At 45.2% G+C, this 21,434-nt stretch overlaps 1 long non-coding RNA gene across 1 annotated transcript in view; it reads left to right on the top strand.

The window, feature by feature from the left end:
- Positions 1–8,691: 8,691 nt before the first annotated feature.
- Positions 8,692–21,434, top strand: part of LOC140128856 (uncharacterized) — a 77,260-nt gene continuing 64,517 nt past the window's right edge. Inside the window, exon 1 of the long non-coding RNA XR_011855160.1 lies at positions 8,692–8,844. This is a non-coding gene — a long non-coding RNA (uncharacterized lncRNA). The remainder of the gene's footprint in view (positions 8,845–21,434) is intronic.

Consider the following 21,434-nt stretch of genomic DNA (forward strand, 5'->3'; position numbering starts at 1 on the left):
TCTCTTACCTCACACCTTAGTGTTCCCAAACAGCATAATGCCCCCCTAAGTAGCCCCCCCTCACAGCATGGTCACTTGGGAGGATGCTACATTACTTATATCATGGAGGGGACACTATGCTGTAGGTGACTGTGATATTTTTAGGGGCGCAGTGTGGAGGTGCAGACATCATGTCATTCTGAACTTGAGGATAATTTTTCCCTGCAAGGACTTTGCCAGGAAAGGAGAGAGGAAGAAGGACACGGATAAAACCTAAATTATACAGTCGGAGATGTATTTATCTTCTGCTACTCAGGGGTGAACCTAAACCCCCTGTTGCTGGAGGTGAGTTACCGAATTGCGTCCCCTCTCTGTACCATCTTGCGGTCACATACAAGGTTATGTTTTTATGATCGGGTATGAAGAGACATTATTAAGCGTCAGACCCTGCTGCTCCCTATCACGCTGCCTGAGGCAAGAGGCTCAACTCGCCTCATAGCTATTGCACCCCTACATATACTCCACAAATATATATCGGCGCAAATGGGAAATATTCGGGATACACGTCGGGAAACCGCAAATCGGGCGCTTAATAAATGACCCCCATTGTATCCATCTGTTTCATCTTCTCTTTCCTGTGAATGAGGGGTCAGTCCCGCTATTAGTCCTTCCCATTAATATGATTGCACTGAGTGCGGCAGCGGCGCCGCCGCTTATCCCAATCCCTCAGGATAACGGACGCTACTAAATCCATATTACAGGATTATTACAGCGAGAAAATCTGTCAATTTGTGTAAGAACTTTGCGAGGTTTAATACAGGAGACACGAGGATTTACCGCTAGACTGCGCCGATATACAGCAGGAAACACGAGCAGCTCAACGGGTGGGGGGCACGAGAGACCCCTCATATAGGAGGCCACGGTACAAGGACCCCTAATATATATATATACCTGTATATAACAGCACTACAACTGTGTGTATTATCCTGTACTGTGACATCACTGTGTGTATTATCCCTGTACTGTGACATCACTGTGTGTATTATCCTGTACTGTGACATCACTGTGTGTATTATCCTGTACTGTGACATCACTGTGTGTATTATCCCTGTACTGTGACATCACTGTGTGTATTATCTCTGTACTGTGACATCACTGTGTGTATTATCCTGTAATGTGACATCACTGTGTGTATTATCCCTGTACTGTGACATCACTGTGTGTATTATCTCTGTACTGTGACATCACTGTGTGTATTATCCTGTAATGTGACATCACTGTCTGTATTATCCCTGTACTGTGACATCACTGTGTGTATTATACCTGTACTGTGACATCACTGTGTGTATTATCCCTGTACTGTGACATCACTGTGTGTATTATCTCTGTACTGTGACATCGCTGTGTGTATTATCCCTGTACTGTGACATCACTGTGTGTATTATCCCTGTACTGTGACATCACTGTGTGTATTATCCTGTACTGTGACATCACTGTGTGTATTATCCCTGTACTGTGACATCACTGTGTGTATTATCTCTGTACTGTGACATCACTGTGTGTATTATCTCTGTACTGTGACATCACTGTGTGTATTATCTCTGTACTGTGACATCGCTGTGTGTATTATCCCTGTACTGTGACATCACTGTGTGTATTATCCCTGTACTGTGACATCACTGTGTGTATTATCCCTGTACTGTGACATCACTGTGTGTATTATCTCTGTACTGTGACATCACTGTGTGTATTATCCCTGTACTGTGACATCACTGTGTGTATTATCCCTGTACTGTGACATCACTGTGTGTATTATCCCTGTACTGTGACATCACTGTGTGTATTATCTCTGCACTGTGACATCACTGTGTGTATTATCCCTGTCCTGTGACATCACTGTGTGTATTATCCCTGTACTGTGACATCACTGTGTGTGTTATCCCTGTACTGTGACATCACTGTGTGTGTTATCCCTGTACTGTGACATCGCTGTGTGTATTATCCCTGTACTGTGACATCACTGTGTGTATTATCTCTGCACTGTGACATCACTGTGTGTATTATCTCTGCACTGTGACATCACTGTGTGTATTATCCCTGTACTGTGACATCACTGTGTGTATTATCTCTGCACTGTGACATCACTGTGTGTATTATCCCTGTACTGTGACATCACTGTGTGTATTATCTCTGCACTGTGACATCACTGTGTGTATTATCTCTGCACTGTGACATCACTGTGTGTATTATCCCTGTACTGTGACATCACTGTGTGTATTATCTCTGTACTGTGACATCACTGTGTGTATTATCTCTGTACTGTGACATCACTGTGTGTAGTATCCCTGTCCTGTGACATCACTGTGTGTATTATCCCTGTACTGTGACATCACTGTGTGTATTATCCCTGTACTGTGACATCACTGTGTGTATTATCCCTGTCCTGTGACATCGCTGTGTGTATTATCCCTGTACTGTGACATCGCTGTGTGTATTATCCCTGTACTGTGACATCGCTGTGTGTATTATCTCTGCACTGTGACATCGCTGTGTGTATTATCCCTGTACTGTGACATCACTGTGTATTATCCCTGTACTGTGACATCACTGTGTGTATTATCCCTGTACTGTGACATCACTGTGTGTATTACCCCTGTACTGTGACATCACTGTGTGTATTATCCCTGTACTGTGACATCACTGTGTGTATTATCCTGTACTGTGACATCACTGTGTGTATTATCCCTGTATTGTGACATTACTGTGTGTATTATCCCCTGTACTGTGACATTACTGTGTGTATTATCCCCTGTACTGTGACATCACTGTGTGCATTACTTCCATGCAGCGATGACCTCTGACCCCCCGGTGCTGTGCGAGGCTCCTGGGTAAATTAGGGATGTATAATGGGTACATTCTGCGGGGACAAGTCACTTATGTCGCTCTTTCTGATTTTTGTGTGTATAATCGGCAGTATTCGCTCCCTTAGCGGGGGAGTCCTGTGCGGTGACCTTGAGGCGTTCGCTCTCTACAAGACACGGATTGCGCTGATAGTCGCCGCGTCGCAGGATCCGGATAATGATGAACGCGGCCGCACATCCCACAGAATACAAACGAGTTTCTTCTCTCTCTGTGACAAGTATCAAAGGAGCAGCAGAAATCACTTATCTGCGGAGCGGCCGCTCGGGGGAGGACGTGACGGGGTGCACTCACTTATTACTAGACTGGTCCAAAAAGAGCTTAAAGGATCAATGAGAAGGCAAAAAAATCCCCAAAATTCTCCAAAAATTCCAGTGTCCTGCAGTTTTCGTGTTTGGTCCAGGATAGTAATTGTATCCGTCCGATTTAGGAATATAAGATTCCAATTTATTTAGGGGTCTGATTTAGTGATCTTCGGGTCTTATTTGGGGGTTAGATCTAATTTAAGGACTTTTTGGGTCTGCCAAAAAATCTATGCGGAGCCAGGGATAGGAGGAGCAGCAGGGCTGTTAAAAAAATGGATTCACATCCGAAGATAGTGTCTTTTTCAAGTGTAATGTGGGCGTGTCCTCACACTGCTGCGCTCCTAGTTGTCGGCATTAAACTGTTCCATCGCCCTTGGACTCTGCTCTGAGTAAAAGCTGCTCTAAGTAAAAGCTGTTAAACAGTTTTAACCGAGAGCCAGTAATAGGGGCTGTTCAACACCTCAATACAGAAGGCTAAGTGCACAGCAGTGTGAGGACACGCCCCCATCAAAGAATATAAATCCATATTTCACAGTCCTGCTGCTACTAACAGCATTCAAATAGGTATCATTATATATTTCTCCAGGGACAATACCTAGTCCTGGCTGCAGAGAACACAGAGGTGTGAGGACACCCTCCCACTAGTACAATCCTGCAATGTAAATCCATATCTCACAGTCCTGCTGCTACTAACAACATGTACAAAGGTATGATTACACATCTTTCCAGGGACAATACCTAACTCTGGTGGCAGAGAGCACAGAACACAGCAGTGTGAGGACATGCCTCTACTGCACTTGCAGCAGATACAATAGTGGAATATAAATCTATAGCTAACACCTTAAACAAGGTATGATTACACATCTCTCCAAAGACAATGCCTGCAGAGAGAGCACAGCAGTGTGAGGATACTTCCATGTACAATCCATAGTTCACAGTCCTGCCGCTTCTAACAATGTAGACAAAGGTCTGATCACACATCTCCCCAGAAACAGTGCCTAACACTAGCTGCAGAGAGCACAGAGCACAGCAGTGTGAAGGCACATTCCCATTACACTTGGAGAAGGGTCGATCATGGAATATAAATCCATATTTCACAGTCCTGCAGCTACTTAAAACATATACACAAAGGTGTATTTACCAATCTCTCCAGAGACTATACCTAACACCGGCTGCTGAGAGAACAGCAGTGTGAGGACACACCCCCAGGAATATAAATACATATATCACAGTCCTGCTGCTACTCACACCATACACATAGGTCTGATTACACATCTCTCCAGGGAAAATGCAGAACACTGGCTGCACAGAGCACAGCAGTGTGAGGACACCCCCATTACTTTTGGAGAAGCTACATTCCACGAATATAAATCCATTTTACACAGTTCAGCTGCCACTTGCTACATATACACATTACACATTTCTCCAGGGACTATAATCAACAGTGGCTGCAGAGAACATAGAGCACAGCAGTGTGAGGACACAGCCCTAGTGCACTTGGAGAGGCCGCAATGGCATGAGCCGCAGTCTCCTGGCTACTCCTTTCTAATGAATGTTAGTTGATTTGGAACAACCAGTATTTACAGACCCTGATTGGTCCACTGAGGATTTACAGACCCTGATTGGTCCACTGAGGATTTACAGACCCCAATAACATCCTGAACTGAATTCAGAGACACATACTTTGTACAGGATGACAATTTTGGGATCCATAGAGGAGGGGGGGAGCACATTTATGATCAAAACCCGGCGTAGAGAGGGTCAAGGAGAAGTGGCGGCGGTTGCTCAAGGGACTTTTTTTTTTTTTAATCTTCCAGATTTTTTTTATTACTTTACAATGTTTTTTGTTCATTTTCCTCTTTCGCTGGCTGTGCTCCAGATGAGAGGTGTTAGAATACACACTAATATATCTGAAGCGCCTTTTGAAATTGCAGATTGCTTTAAAGATCACATAAAAGTCTTTAGAGAGCGAAAAAAAAAAAAGTGGGAAAAAAAAGATTATAAGAAAAAAAGATGATTTTTTTTTTTTTTTTGCCAGCTCTCCTGAGATGTGAGGACAGGTGAGAGTGAACTCAGAAAACCCCAAGAAACTGAAGATGAACTTTTTTGGGCAAATAAAAAAACTTTCAAGACAGAATCCATCAATACAACTGCAGGCTAAGAGTAAATTTAAAGGGGAACACTACTGAAAGTGGACCTTCTACAACCTCCCACATGTGGAGAGGAAGCAACCTGCAGGGGGCTGCTACCCAGATTCCGGAGCACTTTGAATTTTCTTTCTAGCCCCCACGGTTGCTGAGATATCAGTCCCAGTATCTGACCATTATAATCCTCTTCACTGTCAGAGAGGAGGTGCTGGATGGGGGCGTGTGTTATGCTAATCTTCTCTGACAAGTAGACGATAATCATAAACACACGCCCCTTTCTCTGCTCTATGATTATCTTCTACTTGTTAGAGAAGATTAGCATAACATACGCCCCCTTCCCATCACCTCCTCTCTGACAGTGGAGAGGATTATAATGGTCAGATACTGGGACTGATCTCAGCAACTGTAGGGGCTAGAAAGAAAATTTAAAGTGCCCCTAAATCTGTGTAGGAGCCTCTACAGCATGGTATGTTCCTCTCCATGTGTATGAGGTGGTGGAAGGTCCACTTTTCAACAATTGTTGGATCATGTATCTGGGTTGTTCCACTGTTTCCGGTGTGGTTGGAATTTTCCCTCTCGCTGTTTTTGAGAAGTCAGTGATGTTTGTTAAGCACCCAGTATGCTAATTAGGCTGCCTTTTGCCAGGTGGGTGGTCCCAGACTGGAGTAGACACTTCCCACCTGACAGTTGAGAGTATATTGGGTGTTGATAGCTAGAATCTGGTATGTGTCATGGTAATGTCCACATGATGCCAGGACACATGCTTGCCCAAGATATCACACTGCCACTGTCACCATCTTCTCCCCATAATTGACCCTGGTGCCTTCTCTTTCCTTGGTCAGCAATGCACACACACCTGGCTGTCCACATGGCGTAAGACGTTATCCTTCAGACCAGTTCCTTTCTTCCATAGATGGTCCAGTTTTGGAGAAACTTTCCGTGGTGGACAGGGGTCATAATGGCCACTGTCCCCATGTGTGTCTTGGCATCTTTCAGTGCTTTTGTGAGATTGGACAGACAGTCTTGGCTCCACTCATCAGTGATTGTTGGACACCCCCATGACTCTGATATCACCAGTTGTCCTTCCTTGGACCATTTTTGGTAAGTACATACCATGGACTCCCCACAAGACCTGTTGTTTTGAAAATGTTTCCACCCAATTCCCCACCTTCAGATTCTTGTGCCTCTTCCTCAAGTTGACGCCTTATACCTATCCATCATGGCCAGTAAGACCTATTTTTGTCATTTGGTCTGCAGTAGCTTTTAGAAGATGGTCCCAGAAGGTCTACCTTGGATGTGCACACACATTATTCAGTTCTGCATGGTAACAATGCAGTCCCTTCGGCACATCTCATCTTCTCTTAGGATCATTCTTGGTACTAACCACTTCTTACCACAACCAACCCTCAAGACCTGCTGTTGTGGAGATCATCTGACCCAGATGATCATTGGGTTTCTAGATTTGAATCTCCACAGTCTACAGTCTTTCATTGTCATGACGCAGTTGCTTCATCACATCTTGTCCTTCCGTTGACCATTTTTGGTTGGTACTAACCACTAAAGACCTGCAACAACCCGCAAGACCTTCTCTTCTGTAGACAATCTGACACAGTCGGGAACATCATCGAATGTCTAGTGGTCGGTCCCGACATGCATCGGGTATGGTAATGATACTGTCACATCTTGTTCTTCCTTGGACCATTCTTTGTAGGTACTAACCACTTCAAATGGCAACCACCCCACAAAACTTCTTCTGAAGATGACCTGACCCAGTCATTTCCATCACGGCTTGTATAGTTTTTGACCCCCACAGTCATCATTGAGCATTGGGTGGTAATAACACAGTCACTTTTCACAACTTGTCCGTCCTTGGACCATTTTTGGTAGGCACTAACCACTTCTAATAACAGCCAACCCACTGGATCTACTCCTCTGGAGGTCATCTCATGTAGTCCTTGCCATCATGAATTGCCTAGTTTTTGCTTCCCACATATATCATGGAGTCTTTCATGTTAATAACAACTTGCTCTTCAGTGGACCACCACTACTGGTACTAACCACTAAATAATGGATTTACATGATGGACCTTATCTTCTAGAGATGATCTGACCCTGATGTTGCCATCATAGATTGTCCGGTCACGTTTTCACATCTTGTCCTTCCATGGACCATTTTTGTCAGATACTAACCACGTTATTTGGAAACCACCTCACAAGATCTTCTCTTCTTTGGGATTATGAGACCTAATTTCTGGTCTCATAGATTGTCCAGTCTTAGAACCTCGCGCATTATTGAGCCTTCTATGGGAACTATGACATCACAACATGTTTTTCCATGAACCATTTTTGGTAGGTACTAACCATGTAATATATGGCTACCACCACACAAGACCTTCTCTTTTGATAATGTGACGCACTCATCACCATCATAGATTGTCCAGCCATAGAACACCCCTTCCAAAATGGAACCTTCTCTGATAACTTTCCATTTACGTCTTCACAACATGTTCTTCATGGACCATTGGTGCTAGGTAGTAACCATGTTATATGGAACCCACCCCACAAGCCTGACCTCTAGAGATGATACGACCCACTTACTAAACAACATAGATCGTCCATCCTTCACACCCCACACGCAACATTGAGCCTTCCGTCATAACTTTCAATTTACATTTTCAGATGTTCTTCCACTGACCATTGATGGTAGGGATTTAGAACCTCACACACAACATTGAACCCTCTGCGATTACTTTCTATTTACATCTTCACAACATGTTCTTAGTGGACCATTGATGGTAGGTACTTACCATGTTATATGGCACCCACCCCACAGGACCTCCTCTTCTGGAGATAATGTGACCCACATCACCATCACAGACTGTCCAGCCTTAGAACCCCACCTTGCAACATAGAACCTTATGTGATAACTTTCCATATACATCTTTAGATGTTCTTCCATAGACCATTGATGATAGGCGCAGTATTTAGAACCTCACACACAACATTGAGCCTTCTGTAAGAAATTTCTATTTATGTCCTCACAGCAGGTTCTTCCATGGACCATTGATGGTAGGTTCTACCCATGTAATATGGAAGATCTGCTCTTCTGGTGATAATATGACCCACTTATAACCATCACAGACTGTCCAGCCTTAGAACCACACATGAAACATTGAACCTTCTGTGATAACTTTCCATTTACTTCTTCACAACATGTTCTTCATGGACCATTGATGGTAGGTATCTAGAACCCCACACACAACATTGAGCCTTCTGCAAGAAATTTCCATTTATGTCCTCACAGCAGGTTCTTCATGGACCATTGATGGTAGGTTCTACCCATGTAATATGGAAGATCTGCTCTTCTGGAGATAATATGACCCACTTATAACCATCACAGACGGTCCAGCCTTAGAACCCTACACACAACATTGAGCCTTCTGTGATAACTTTCCATTTACGTCTTCACAACATGTTCTTCGTGGACCATTGATGGTAGGTACTAACCATGGTATATGGCACCCACTCCACAAGACCTGTTGTTCCGGAGATGATGGGGCAGATTTACTTACCCGGTCCATTCGCGATCCAGCGGCGCGTTGTCTGTGGTGGATTCGGGTCCGGTCGGGGTTCATTAAGGCAGTTCCTCCGCCGTCCACCAGGTGTCGCTGCTGCGCTGAAAAGCATCGGAACACGCACAAGTTCACCGGCCTATTCCTAGTGAAGGTAAGTGCGTGACGTCGGGTTTTCGTTCGGTCACGCCCCCCAATTTCCGTCGCGTGCATGCCAGCGCCGATGCGCCACAATCCGATCGCGTGCGCCAAAATCCCGGGGCAATTCAGGGGAAATCGGCGCAAATCGGAAATATTATGGTAACCCGTCGGGAAACTGCGAATCGGGCCCTTAGTTAATGACCCCCAATTTGACCCACACATCACCATCTTGGATTGGCCATTGTCGGACCATAAAAGGTCTTTGCTCGCTCAGATGCTTTCGCTTCCATCTCCTCCGCCCTTCGGAGTGACTGCTCACTTGCTCCTGATCCGTCTCATTGTTAGGAGACCATCGCCGTTATTCACTCCGCCTTTCAATGGGACATTGTTACCGTCGCTTTGTCGTTTTCCCAGAATTCCCTCATTGTTCGATATCCCATTGATATAATTCTTGGTACGAGAGGAATGCGAGTTAAATAGAAGCTAAAGAAAACACAGCGGCGCCTGTCCTTGAGACGGATGAGCGCCATTCACTGCCGCCGAAAGCCACCGCACGACCCGGACAGACGCATTCCTCTCTTTAATTTGAAGCTACATTAGTTCTTAAAGGGATTTGTTGGCGGGTTTCACTATCCAGATTAGGTATTGGCCCTGGAGAGATGTGTAATCAGACCTTTGTGTGTTGTTATTAGCAGCAGGACTGTGAAATGTAGATTTATATTTTAAGATTGTACTGGTGTGTGTACTCACACTGCTGTGCTCTGTGCTCGTTTCCGCCAGTGTTAAGCATTGCCCTTGGATTGTTGTGTAATCATACCTTTGTGTATGGAACATTGTTGCTTAAAGGGATTTGTTGGCAGGTTTCACTATCCAGATTAGGTATTGGCCCTGGAGAGATGTGTAATCAGACATTTTGTGTGTTGTTAGTAGCAGCAGGACTGTGAAATATGGATTTATATTCCAGGGTTTTACTGCGGGCCTGTCCTCACACTGCTGTGCTCTGTACTCTACTGCCAATGTTAGTTGTTATACCTTTTGTGCAAGCTGTTAGTAGCAGCAGGACTGTGAAATATAGATCTATATTTTAAGATTGTAATGGTGTGTGTCCTCACACTGCTGTGCTCTCTACCACCAGTGTTAAGTATTGTCCCTGGATAGCTATGTAATTATACCTTTGTGTATGTTGTTAGTAGCAGCAGGACTGTGAAATATGGATTTAGATTCCAGGATTGTACTGGGGGCCTGTCATACTGCTGTGCTCTGTAATCTGTTGCCCACGTTAGTTGTTACACTTTTTGTGCATGCTGTTAGTAGCAGCAGGACTGTGAAATATGGATTTATATTCCATGGTTGTACCTCTCTGCATTGAATCCAATGTCCCTTCCCCTGTAGTATTCAATGCCAGCTGCAGTTTTAACTTAGAGGAGTGCTAGTCACCTAAACTGTGCAGGAAGCACAGCAGTGTGAGGGCACAATCCCATTTTATAATCCTGGAATATTAATGCATTTTTCACAGTCCTGCTGCCACTAACAACATACACAAAAGTTTGATAACACTATCCAGGGCTTATATCTAGCACAGTCTACAGCTCAATACAGAGAGCTAAGGACACAGCAGGGTGAGGACATGCCCACAGCCAACTTGGAGAAGCTACAATCCTGGAATATGAATCCATATTTCAGAGTCCACATACACAAAGCTATATACATCTATGCAGGGACAATAGCTAACACCGGCTGCAGAGAGCACAGCAGTGTGAGGACACAACCCCCACTACAGTTCTGAAAAATAAATCCATATTTCACAGTCCTGCAGCTACAACATACATAAAGGTCTGCACTGGCTGCAGTCTGTATGGTGAGAGCTGCTGATGGGTTCCCTGTGATGATCATAGAAGTTGATTCTTCCGGTGAAGGCCTCAGTTACCGTAGGGATCGAGGGGATGATCAGATTCTTTGATTGTGGTATAAAACACTTACATACGGGGTTATAGCTCCTCATCTGGAACATGTTACATGGACTTGTCCCCGGAAATTCACCGCATGATCCGTGTGATGACTCAGACTCCGGAACAAATGGAATTTCAAATGAATTTTCTTTGTTTCATACAAAAGGTCAGTCATAGGCACGAGTCCTGCTCGCCGCCATCACTCATCATGATATGTAGCGCGACGCTGTGTCTACATGAAGTCCTATTCACTACTGGGTAGATGATGGGGCTCATTTACTTACCCCTCCACGGAGTTCACCGAAAGTGCGTTGTCCGTGCATAATGTGCTGTGCGGGGAGTCACTAAGATCGTGTGCCCGATATCCTGCATGTGTCGCTTCTCCGCTCAGGTCCCCGGAGTTCACCTTCTTCTTCCTGGTGCATGTAAGTGCATTGTCCGTGTATAATGCGCTGTGCGGGGAGTCACTAAGATCGTGTGCCCGATATCCTGCATGTGTCGTTTCCCTGCTCAGGTCCCAGGAGTTCACCTTCTTCTTCCTGGTGCATGTAAGTGCATTGTCCGTGTATAATGTGCTGTGCGGGGAGCCACTAAGATCGTGCACCCGATATCCTGCATGTGTCGTTTCCCTGCTCAGGTCCCAGGAGTTCACCTTCTTCCTGGTGCATGTAAGTGCATTGTTCGTGTATAATGCGCTGTGCAGGGAGTCACTAAGATCCTGCGCCTGATATCCTGCATGTGTCGTTTCCCTGCTCAGGTCCCAGGAGTTCACCTTCTTCTTCCTGGTGCATGTAAGTGCATTGTCCGTGTATAATGCGCTGTGCGGGGAGCCACTAAGATCGTGCACCCGATATCCTGCATGTGTCGTTTCCCTGCTCAGGTCCCAGGAGTTCTCCTTCTTCCTGGTGCATGTAAGTGCATTGTTTGTGTATAATGCGCTGTGCTGGGAGTCACTAAGATTGTGCGCCTGATATCCTGCATGTGTCGTTTCCCTGCTCAGGTCCCAGGAGTTCTCCTTCTTCCTGGTGCATGTAAGTGCATTGTTTGTGTATAATGCGCTGTGCTGGGAGTCACTAAGATTGTGCGCCTGATATCCTGCATGTGTCGCTACCCCGCTCAGGTCCCTGGAGTTCACCTTCTTCTTCCTGGTGCATGTAAGTGCATAGTGTAATGGAAAACCAAAATGGAGTCGAAGATACAACATGGCTGCTCTTGAGATAAAAGACAGTTCATGTAACCTTATTTCAACTGGGAATGAACCCAAATCAACATATTTTGATCCTCATTATATTTGACATTTTTATTCTCATTAAGTTTGACATATTCTTATCCTTATTTGGCACTCTGTTAGGCATTACACACCTGCTGGGATGCGCCTATCTTTTGGGATGCGCTCATCTCCTGGGATGCTTTCCAATGAAAACTGGCCACTTTCATGGGAAACTATACCATTAGGAGAATAATGAGAGAAGACATATGCATACATATGTTTTTACATATAGTTTGGTGACGCACAGACATGGGGTATAAAACTTCCGTACTATCACCTAGCGGTAGGGATTTGAGAGAATTGAGAGCTAGCTAGTGACTGATGCTATACTGCTTGGGTACTTGTGGGACGCCTCAAGACCTGATGTTACCTGTCATTCTACTGCTTGGTGATAGTCCGTGAAGACCCCGACCTGCCGGAAGGTCATCAATGATGCTGGACAGAGTTGTAAGTTGATAAGCCCGTGAAGATTTTGTGTGCCGGAGCTCATCAATGAAAGTTGACAGTGTTGTGAGTATAATCTTTTGATATTTACCTCTTTATATACTTTTGTATTACAATAAACCTTTTAAATATTGTTGACTGTGTAGTTTTTCTTATTCTATAACACGAAATCCAAAGAACCTGTCACTCTTTGTAATACATTTTTTAGGCAAAAGTCTGTCACATTCAGTACTCGAGCTGGTACAGCCACATGTTCTCCTTCATTCTCCATAGATCTCTCTCCCACTCTCTTGCTCCTCGACTTAGGTTGTTCTCGGACCAGCTGGGGGCTTGATAGGGCTCGCAATAAGTCCACAATAGCACCAGCACAAGACATCCGATGATGATTATCGGGATCCAAACCTAATAGGAGATAGAAATTACTCACGTTAGTACACTTTATTGGCTGGGGTGCACTGATACTGAGTTGCACCAGGTGCCATGGTAACCAGCACATTATCAGTCCCTTTTGCAATTACTTCAGCCGGTGTGGGAGGACCTTGGGATGTTTTACACATACTTTGCTCCATCTGAGTGTCCAAAACCTCCAGGACCTTATACAATCAGGAGTTTAGGAGCCTCTCCTTTAGCTAGGGTGATTTTTGGTATGACAAGACTAGCAATTGTGCTATCTTCTCTCCCTCCTAAATTCCCAATGCTTCTATCTCAGTGTTACATAGAATCAAACTAATTTCACCTCCGTAATCAACATCCATTACCTCATTACTTACCTGCACACCACGTAAACTCAAGCTGGATTGTCCCAGGATTATATCTTGAGTTCCCCCTGGGATTCTGTATTACTTCACATGGATTGTTTTTGTAGCTCTAGGGATTTCAACAAGTTTCATGTTTAATTTTCCTATCACAACTGGATTAACTTTCACAAATTTTACTTCAAAAGAAAACGTCCTGTCATGCAGCTGCAACTGCATCCAATTTAAAATATCTATATCTATAATATATTCAGGGACTGGGACTAGAACAATTAACAATACTACAATAAAACATTATACTGTTTGACAGGAAGATTCCCTATTTTTAGCCAGATTTTTACTCAAGTGCATATAACTTTCTGATACCAAGCCCCGTAATAGTCACTTTTTGCCCAGAGTGTTTGCTTGGATTTCTATAAATAAGTGTAGCCTCCGCCCCGTATCTACTTATGCAAATACATTTCAATAATTGTTGTGTCTTTAATCAATTAGCAAATTTACATGGGGTCAGGCATTCCACACCGTGGGCTTGGCTAATCTGTCAGTCATATAACTCCTGGGAAGGATTTTCCCAAAACAACTCCTCTTTCTCCTGAGCCTTGTAATCGGATAACAGTGCCTTCACTTCCTTAAACAAGTTGGTGGCTTGGGCATGATCTTTTCTGATAATTGGTTTGGCAATTAACTGCGGAGGGTCTATGATTGTATCAGAGGGATCTTCCCAATCATCATTCCCCTTTGAATCACCTGAGTTGTCCTGATCCATAGAAAAGAACACTGAGGCATCAAGTTGGGAAGGGTTACAATCAATCCCAACACAAAAAACTGCCGAAGCCACCCTGTGCTTCTTTATCTTCCCTCACCGCTTTCTGTACTTATATCGGGCTGCCCTTACAAATGCCTCTTCTGACACATTGTTATACAGAAACACTTTGTCAGCCAACATCTGCTGCTGATATCTATGCATAGTTTCCTGAGACTGTAGAGTTAACAGCGGCTGTTCTAATTCACTGACAAGATTCACATCTACCGGGCTACAATTAGTTAACTGTTCCTTCCAGTTTTCACTTAATCCAGTAGTGTTAGTCCATTCCTTCCCTAAAATTGAGTAAGGAGCCTGCTCCCAACCCGGAATACACTTAAACATTTTACACATGATCATTTTCCTTAATTCTATAAATAGAAATCCTGCCGGACTACGCCAAAAATGTATTACAAAGAGTGACAGGTTCTTTGGATTTCGTGTTATAGAATAAGAAAAATTACACAGTCAACAATATTTAAAAGGTTTATTGTAATACAGCATAGTCTGTGTATAATGCGCTGTGCGGGAGTCACTAAGATCCTGCACCGATATCCTGCATGTGTCGCTTCTCCGCTCAGGTCCCCGGAGTTCACCTTCTTCTTCCTGGTGCATGTAAGTGCATTGTCCTTGTATAATGCGCTGTGCGGGGAGTCACTAAGATTGTGCACCCGATATCCTGCATGTGTCGCTTCCTCGCTCAGGTCCCCGGAGTTCGCCTTCTTCTTCCTGGTACATGTAAGTGCATTGTCTGTGTATAATGCGCTGTGCGGGGAGTCACTACGATCGTGCACCCGATATCCTGCATGTGTCGCTTCCCCGCTCAGGTCCCTGGAGTTCGCCTTCTTCTTCCTGGTGCATGTAAGTGCATTGTCTGTGTATAATGCGCTGTGCGGGGAGTCACTACGATCGTGCACCCGATATCCTGCATGTGTCGCTTCCCCGCTCAGGTCCCTGGAATTCACCTTCTTCCTGGTGCATGTAAGTGCATTGTCCGTGTATAATGCGCTGTGCGGGGAGTCACTAAGATCATGTGCCCGATATCCTGCATGTGTTGCTTCCCCGCTCAGGTCCCCGGAGTTCGCCTTCTTCCTGGTGCATGTAAGTGCATTGTCCGTGTATAATGTCCTGTGCTGGGAGTCACTAGGATCCTGCACCCGATATCCTGCATGTGTCACTTCCCTGCTCAGGTCCCTGGAATTCACCTTCTTCCTGGTGCATGTAAGTGCATTGTCCGTGTATAATGCGCTGTGCTGGGAGTCACTAAGATCCTGCACCGATATCCTGCATGTGTTGCTTCCCCGCTCAGGTCCCCGGAGTTCGCCTTCTTCTTCCTGGTGCATGTAAGTGCATTGTCCGTGTATAATACGCTGTGCGGGGAGTCACTAAGATCGTGCGCCTGATATCCTGCATGTGTCGCTTCCCCGCTCAGGTCCCCGGAGTTCACCTTCTTCTTCCTGGTGCATGTAAGTGCGTTGTCCGTGCATAATGCGCTGTGCGGGGAGTCACTAAGATCGTGTGCCCGATATCCTGCATGTGTCGCTTCTCCGCTCAGGTCCCCGGAGTTCACCTTCTTCTTCCTGGTGCATGTAAGTGCATTGTCCGTGTATAATGCGCTGTGCGGGGAGTCACTAAGATCGTGTGCCCGATATCCTGCATGTGTCGTTTCCCTGCTCAGGTCCCAGGAGTTCACCTTCTTCTTCCTGGTGCATGTAAGTGCATTGTCCGTGTATAATGTGCTGTGCGGGGAGCCACTAAGATCGTGCACCCGATATCCTGCATGTGTCGTTTCCCTGCTCAGGTCCCAGGAGTTCACCTTCTTCCTGGTGCATGTAAGTGCATTGTTCGTGTATAATGCGCTGTGCAGGGAGTCACTAAGATCCTGCGCCTGATATCCTGCATGTGTCGTTTCCCTGCTCAGGTCCCAGGAGTTCACCTTCTTCTTCCTGGTGCATGTAAGTGCATTGTCCGTGTATAATGCGCTGTGCGGGGAGCCACTAAGATCGTGCACCCGATATCCTGCATGTGTCGTTTCCCTGCTCAGGTCCCAGGAGTTCTCCTTCTTCCTGGTGCATGTAAGTGCATTGTTTGTGTATAATGCGCTGTGCTGGGAGTCACTAAGATTGTGCGCCTGATATCCTGCATGTGTCGTTTCCCTGCTCAGGTCCCAGGAGTTCTCCTTCTTCCTGGTGCATGTAAGTGCATTGTTTGTGTATAATGCGCTGTGCTGGGAGTCACTAAGATTGTGCGCCTGATATCCTGCATGTGTCGCTACCCCGCTCAGGTCCCTGGAGTTCACCTTCTTCTTCCTGGTGCATGTAAGTGCATAGTGTAATGGAAAACCAAAATGGAGTCGAAGATACAACATGGCTGCTCTTGAGATAAAAGACAGTTCATGTAACCTTATTTCAACTGGGAATGAACCCAAATCAACATATTTTGATCCTCATTATATTTGACATTTTTATTCTCATTAAGTTTGACATATTCTTATCCTTATTTGGCACTCTGTTAGGCATTACACACCTGCTGGGATGCGCCTATCTTTTGGGATGCGCTCATCTCCTGGGATGCTTTCCAATGAAAACTGGCCACTTTCATGGGAAACTATACCATTAGGAGAATAATGAGAGAAGACATATGCATACATATGTTTTTACATATAGTTTGGTGACGCACAGACATGGGGTATAAAACTTCCGTACTATCACCTAGCGGTAGGGATTTGAGAGAATTGAGAGCTAGCTAGTGACTGATGCTATACTGCTTGGGTACTTGTGGGACGCCTCAAGACCTGATGTTACCTGTCATTCTACTGCTTGGTGATAGTCCGTGAAGACCCCGACCTGCCGGAAGGTCATCAATGATGCTGGACAGAGTTGTAAGTTGATAAGCCCGTGAAGATTTGTGTGCCGGAGCTCATCAATGAAAGTTGACAGTGTTGTGAGTATAATCTTTTGATATTTACCTCTTTATATACTTTTGTATTACAATAAACCTTTTAAATATTGTTGACTGTGTAGTTTTTCTTATTCTATAACACGAAATCCAAAGAACCTGTCACTCTTTGTAATACATTTTTTAGGCAAAAGTCTGTCACATTCAGTACTCGAGCTGGTACAGCCACATGTTCTCCTTCATTCTCCATAGATCTCTCTCCCACTCTCTTGCTCCTCGACTTAGGTTGTTCTCGGACCAGCTGGGGGCTTGATAGGGCTCGCAATAAGTCCACAATAGCACCAGCACAAGACATCCGATGATGATTATCGGGATCCAAACCTAATAGGAGATAGAAATTACTCACGTTAGTACACTTTATTGGCTGGGGTGCACTGATACTGAGTTGCACCAGGTGCCATGGTAACCAGCACATTATCAGTCCCTTTTGCAATTACTTCAGCCGGTGTGGGAGGACCTTGGGATGTTTTACACATACTTTGCTCCATCTGAGTGTCCAAAACCTCCAGGACCTTATACAATCAGGAGTTTAGGAGCCTCTCCTTTAGCTAGGGTGATTTTTGGTATGACAAGACTAGCAATTGTGCTATCTTCTCTCCCTCCTAAATTCCCAATGCTTCTATCTCAGTGTTACATAGAATCAAACTAATTTCACCTCCGTAATCAACATCCATTACCTCATTACTTACCTGCACACCACGTAAACTCAAGCTGGATTGTCCCAGGATTATATCTTGAGTTCCCCCTGGGATTCTGTATTACTTCACATGGATTGTTTTTGTAGCTCTAGGGATTTCAACAAGTTTCATGTTTAATTTTCCTATCACAACTGGATTAACTTTCACAAATTTTACTTCAAAAGAAAACGTCCTGTCATGCAGCTGCAACTGCATCCAATTTAAAATATCTATATCTATAATATATTCAGGGACTGGGACTAGAACAATTAACAATACTACAATAAAACATTATACTGTTTGACAGGAAGATTCCCTATTTTTAGCCAGATTTTTACTCAAGTGCATATAACTTTCTGATACCAAGCCCATTAATAGTCACTTTTTGCCCAGAGTGTTTGCTTGGATTTCTATAAATAAGTGTAGCCTCCGCCCCGTATCTACTTATGCAAATACATTTCAATAATTGTTGTGTCTTTAATCAATTAGCAAATTTACATGGGGTCAGGCATTCCACACCGTGGGCTTGGCTAATCTGTCAGTCATATAACTCCTGGGAAGGATTTTCCCAAAACAACTCCTCTTTCTCCTGAGCCTTGTAATCGGATAACAGTGCCTTCACTTCCTTAAACAAGTTGGTGGCTTGGGCATGATCTTTTCTGATAATTGGTTTGGCAATTAACTGCGGAGGGTCTATGATTGTATCAGAGGGATCTTCCCAATCATCATTCCCCTTTGAATCACCTGAGTTGTCCTGATCCATAGAAAAGAACACTGAGGCATCAAGTTGGGAAGGGTTACAATCAATCCCAACACAAAAAACTGCCGAAGCCACCCTGTGCTTCTTTATCTTCCCTCACCGCTTTCTGTACTTATATCGGGCTGCCCTTACAAATGCCTCTTCTGACACATTGTTATACAGAAACACTTTGTCAGCCAACATCTGCTGCTGATATCTATGCATAGTTTCCTGAGACTGTAGAGTTAACAGCGGCTGTTCTAATTCACTGACAAGATTCACATCTACCGGGCTACAATTAGTTAACTGTTCCTTCCAGTTTTCACTTAATCCAGTAGTGTTAGTCCATTCCTTCCCTAAAATTGAGTAAGGAGCCTGCTCCCAACCCGGAATACACTTAAACATTTTACACATGATCATTTTCCTTAATTCTATAAATAGAAATCCTGCCGGACTACGCCAAAAATGTATTACAAAGAGTGACAGGTTCTTTGGATTTCGTGTTATAGAATAAGAAAAATTACACAGTCAACAATATTTAAAAGGTTTATTGTAATACAGCATAGTCTGTGTATAATGCGCTGTGCGGGAGTCACTAAGATCCTGCACCGATATCCTGCATGTGTCGCTTCCCCACTCAGGTCCCCGGAGTTCACCTTCTTCTTCCTGGTGCATGTAAGTGCATTGTCCTTGTATAATGCGCTGTGCGGGGAGTCACTAAGATTGTGCACCCGATATCCTGCATGTGTCGCTTCCTCGCTCAGGTCCCCAGAGTTCGCCTTCTTCTTCCTGGTACATGTAAGTGCATTGTCTGTGTATAATGCGCTGTGCGGGGAGTCACTACGATCGTGCACCCGATATCCTGCATGTGTCGCTTCCCCGCTCAGGTCCCTGGAGTTCGCCTTCTTCTTCCTGGTGCATGTAAGTGCATTGTCTGTGTATAATGCGCTGTGCGGGGAGTCACTACGATCGTGCACCCGATATCCTGCATGTGTCGCTTCCCCGCTCAGGTCCCTGGAATTCACCTTCTTCCTGGTGCATGTAAGTGCATTGTCCGTGTATAATGCGCTGTGCGGGGAGTCACTAAGATCATGTGCCCGATATCCTGCATGTGTTGCTTCCCCGCTCAGGTCCCCGGAGTTCGCCTTCTTCCTGGTGCATGTAAGTGCATTGTCCGTGTATAATGTCCTGTGCTGGGAGTCACTAGGATCCTGCACCCGATATCCTGCATGTGTCACTTCCCTGCTCAGGTCCCTGGAATTCACCTTCTTCCTGGTGCATGTAAGTGCATTGTCCGTGTATAATGCGCTGTGCTGGGAGTCACTAAGATCCTGCACCGATATCCTGCATGTGTTGCTTCCCCGCTCAGGTCCCCGGAGTTCGCCTTCTTCTTCCTGGTGCATGTAAGTGCATTGTCCGTGTATAATACGCTGTGCGGGGAGTCACTAAGATCGTGCGCCTGATATCCTGCATGTGTCGCTTCCCCGCTCAGGTCCCCGGAGTTCACCTTCTTCTTCCTGGTGCATGTAAGTGCATTGTCCGTGTATAATGTGCTGTGCGGGGAGTCACTAAGATCATGTGCCCGATATCCTGCATGTGTCGCTTCCCCGCTCAGGTCCCCGGAGTTCACCTTCTTCTTCCTGGTGCATGTAAGTGCATTGTCTGTGTATAATGCGCTGTGCGGGGAGTCACTAAGATCGTGCACCAGATATCCTGCATGTGTCGCTTCCCCGCTCAGGTCCCCGGAGTTCGCCTTCTTCTTCCTGGTACATGTAAGTGCATTGTCTGTGTATAATGCGCTGTGCGGGGAGTCACTACGATCGTGTGTCCGATATCCTGCATGTGTCGCTTCCCCGCTCAGGTCCCCGGAGTTCACATTCTTCTTCCTGGTGCATGTAAGTGCATTGTCCGTGTATAATGCGCTGTGCGGGGAGTCACTACGATCGTGTGTCCGATATCCTGCATGTGTCTCTTCCCCGCTCAGGTCCCCGGAGTTCACCTTCTTCTTCCTGGTGCATGTAAGTGCATTGTCTTGCGACAAAATTTGGAAGTTATATCCTGCGCTTAATCCAAATCCATCGGATCGTCCAACGGCACGCCCCCTGATTTCTGTCGCATGAAAGCCACAATCTGACACTGATCAACTCATCACCAAGTTGAGCACTCTAGATGAGACGTTTTCATGAACTCTCCAAAGCTATTATGGGGCTTTCTAGGTGAGACTGTTACTGAAATTCCCTGACAGTGTTATAAGGCACTCTAGGAAAGACTGTGACCAAAACACTCCAAAACTGTTATGGGGCACGCTAGGTGAGACTGTAACAGGGACCCACCTAAGGGTTTAATGGGGGACACACCGTGACCAATAGACCTCACGGGGGCATCATATACAGTCATGTGCCGAAAACTTAGGAAGTCTCTCCAACACTGTCGTGAAGCACTATGGGTAAGGCTGTTATGGGAATTATCTGACTATGGGCCACATTTATCACTTTTGTGCGCCTAAGTGTAGTAGTTGCGCCTAAATTCAGGCGCACTGTTTTTCCAGAATTATCACAAGCTACAACCATCTGTGATAAGTATATTTTCTGCCTCTTATTAATCACTTTACTTTAAAACAGTTTAGGCGCAATGTTAGATTCGGGCACTTACATGTGATCCTGCTACAAGCTCCTCTCTGCTTCTCCCACAGCCCAGAATGAAGATAACACTCACAGCAGCACCCAGGTGTGTGACACCCTGCACCCAGTGACCTCCTCAGCAGGGGCTTCTCCTGGA

This window comes from Engystomops pustulosus, chromosome 4, assembly GCF_040894005.1.
Source record: "Engystomops pustulosus chromosome 4, aEngPut4.maternal, whole genome shotgun sequence".
Taxonomy (NCBI): Eukaryota; Metazoa; Chordata; class Amphibia; order Anura; family Leptodactylidae; genus Engystomops; species Engystomops pustulosus.